The 3,434-nt window shown below is 36.3% G+C and overlaps 1 protein-coding gene across 1 annotated transcript in view; it reads left to right on the top strand.

The window, feature by feature from the left end:
• The first annotated feature begins 2,292 nt into the window (after nt 1-2,292).
• Nucleotides 2,293-3,434, top strand: part of klhl21 (kelch-like family member 21) — a 21,052-nt gene continuing 19,910 nt past the window's right edge. The window contains exon 1 of the mRNA XM_017419133.3: nt 2,293-2,422. The gene's annotated coding sequence lies outside the window, so the exon portion shown is untranslated. The remainder of the gene's footprint in view (nt 2,423-3,434) is intronic.

Raw genomic sequence — 3,434 nt, 5'->3', positions numbered from 1 at the left:
AAAAAATCTTCTCAGATAGAAAAAAAAATTTAGTCTGTTTACAATAGTCCTCATGAAGTTTTCATAGAAAATTGGAATCATTTGTGTAACATATATTACATCCAAGGACATCTTAGACAAATATGTTAACTTAGGCTCTGAATAGACCATTTAAATCTGTTTTTTTTTAAGTGCTTTAATGCATATTTCCCAACAATAAAATTATAAAATAACTGTAATGCATCAACTCCACTCCAAACTAAAATTTCCCTCATTGTATGATGGCTGATTCAGTATATTCAAGGTATTGTTTACATGTTTGTTTGTTTTTTTTTACATATTTTGCAATCAAACTACTGTACTTTCAAATACTTTGTGTTACTTTAGCTATTCATATACTGAAACATTTATTTCATTCAGAAAATGGGTTTGTTGTTAGTAACTTTTATATTTTTTTCTAAATAATTAACTTTTACAAAAACAACACGTTTTTTTGTTTGACGTAAATGGCTTCCTTCACCCCCCTCTCAAACCATCTGTCTTCTCGGTCCAAAATATGAACATTTTGGTCCTCTGAGTGTCCCTTATCCTTAAGATGTAGGTGAACAGCTGAGTCCTGTCCTAAAGAGCTGGTTCTGTGTTGAGCCATGCGTCTGTGGAGAAGCTGTTTGGTTTCTCCAATATAGAGGTCTGAACATTCCTCCCTGCACTGAACTGCAGACACCACGCTGCTCAGTTTGGGTTTGGTTAAAAACAGAGAGTTAATCATATAAATTTGGTGATTTTATATATTTTTTGTATAAAAAGCAAAGCCAGAAAGTATCAGTGTGAACATAGTAGATTTAACATACATTTTGAAAGTAGTTTTTCTTGGTATATTGACTAAATTTTCACAAAATTTTATATTGTAGGGTCACTTGCCTACAGACGGATATTCCAGATGCTTTTTTATGTTTATTGGTGCAGTTATAACATGCATACGACTCAGGTATGCTGCTACAACAAGTCAACTGAATCCCATTTTAATAATGGCGGCGATTGTCCAGTCAGCCACACGATCACTTGACAAGTGCTCCCTCTTCTCTGTTTTTAACTCTATGGTGTTTTGTCCTCAGGTTGGACCAGCCTCTGTATGACATATCATGAGGGGTATGAAATGCACTGAGACGTTGTGTTTGGAGAAAAGTCAGAAAACCTACCCACACAGATCAGTACCTTCTGTTTGCCTCTCACCTCCCACTGGAACACAAACTTTCTGTCATCAGAACTCTATGACATCGGGCCGAATGTCCCCGCGAGGACAGAAGGGAAGGAAAAGGAACAAAAACACATTTAAAAAAGCTCTCCAATCATGTGGATATCCTAACTGGAAAACACACCACAGAACAAAAAAACAAACACAAAATATTATCCTGAAAAGAGAGTCTTGAGGACCAAACTGTTCAGATTTTGAACAAAGAAGACAGATGGTTTGAGAGGGAGGTGAAGGAAGCCATTTACGTTAAATAAGAAAGAGCAACTTTAAACAGAGGAGGAAGTCTCAGATTTCAGCTTTAAGCCTGATACCCAGTCATTTTCACTCTGAAGGCTCTTTGAGAGCACATTCCAGGCTGGGATTTACACACCTTCCTCCCTGGATGGAAAGTAAAACATCCTTGACTACAGAATAGAAGTCAAGTTATTTAGTTTTTTGCGTGTTTTAGCTTTTAGCTAGCATTTTGCTAATTTTCGCTTTGAGATAGCCGTTTGCTAATTTGACCTTTTAGCTAGCACTGTGCGACTTTTGGCTATTAGCTAGTCTTTTGCTACTTTTTAGCTTTAGTTAGCATTTTGGCTCCTTTATATTTTAGCTACTGTTCTCATTTTAGCGATTTTTTTGCTCCTTTTAGCTTTCGTTGTCCTTGCTTAAACTTTAACAACTCAGTTTAAGCTTTTTAAGCGAAATCCATCGGTCTTTATGCACTCAACAATTTCACTGCATTTTCACAGAAAATGCAATTTCTCTAAAGTATGTATTTTATATTTGACTTATTTATTAATCTTTGACCCTTGTGCGGCGGAAAAATCAAGAAAAACTGAAAAAACAAACAAAAAAAAAAAAAACAATGACAGGATGTATACCAAATAAGAACTTACGCGTGGACATAAAAGGCAGCTTATATAAAATAAAATAAAGACACACGTAACAACCTGCCGTACTATTTTTATAAAAGAATATTCTAAATAATTCGTATATAATATTGACCGTATTTACTGTTATGGAGGACGCACAGTTCGCTGTCGATATTTCCGACGGCACCTGAAGGCACCATCCTCAGACTGTCATGGCGCAGAGGAGGCCGGAGATAGCTGCGGCATCAAACTTTCACTCCGGCTCGTTTAGGACCGTCTCCGCGGCGCTTTGCGGCTTAAATTCCTCATCAATCGGTTAGGGCTGCCTTTGGTAAGTTGTCCGTCCCGGAGCGGGTCTTGTATGGAGGGGTTATTTACTTTTAGCGGAGGAGAGTTGGGACAGTAGCTGAAACATTATGTATCGTTAAAAAAAATAACGTCACGAACATCGTTAAATAAGACTCTACTTTATGTTCACTGACGGCGCTGAAAGTGGGAGAAATACAACATTAGACGTGGACCACGCGTTATTATCACTCTTTGATTTGATGAAGAAAATCTCTCATAACATTACCAGACATTAGATAAAAGTAATAATCTGCACTTAAGTTCTCAGTGTTGCTGTGTATTTATTTGCTTTGTGTTGACACATAATCATCATGTGTGGCGTTGTGCTGTTTCAAAGCTGCTCAGGAGCATTGGCCTCTAAATTTGAATATTATCTCTGATTAAACACGGCACAGAGAGAGGGAAGGAATGACTTTTTTTTTTTCCGGACAAACTGCAGGACTGAAGTCTCATTGTCCTCAAAAATTGACATGTATGACCTCAATGCCTTTTTATAAGAGAAAGTGAGCTTAAGAGCACTTGAACTGAACTAATTCAACGTTTTGGTCAATTGGCAAAAGATCCAACAGCTTTAAAAAGTTGAGCAAAGTCAGGGAAAAGTGCCTGAGAATGGACCTTAAATGTCAAGACTGGATACAGAATGCTGCATTTAAAGCAGGACCTTCATCTGGAAACAGTGGTGGAGAAAGTACTCAAACACTGTACTTAAGTAAAAGTACAAATAAACAGACAAAAATGTACTCCAGTAAAAGTAGAAGTACCACCTTAACATTCTTACTTAAGTAAAAGTAAGAAAGTACTTGCTTTTAAAAATACTTAAGTATTAAAAGTAAAAGTACTTTTTTTTTTTTTCATTCAACCTTTATTTATACAGGTTAGTCTCGTTGAGCCACGTGGACTCATTTGCAAGAGAGACCTGATTTCTAATAAAATACTATACTTAATAAAATCTAATACTTGCTGAATATATTACCTAATGTCTACAATATCATTAA

This window comes from Kryptolebias marmoratus, linkage group LG8, assembly GCF_001649575.2.
Source record: "Kryptolebias marmoratus isolate JLee-2015 linkage group LG8, ASM164957v2, whole genome shotgun sequence".
Taxonomy (NCBI): Eukaryota; Metazoa; Chordata; class Actinopteri; order Cyprinodontiformes; family Rivulidae; genus Kryptolebias; species Kryptolebias marmoratus.
This window is presented reverse-complemented; position numbering and strand designations above follow the sequence as displayed.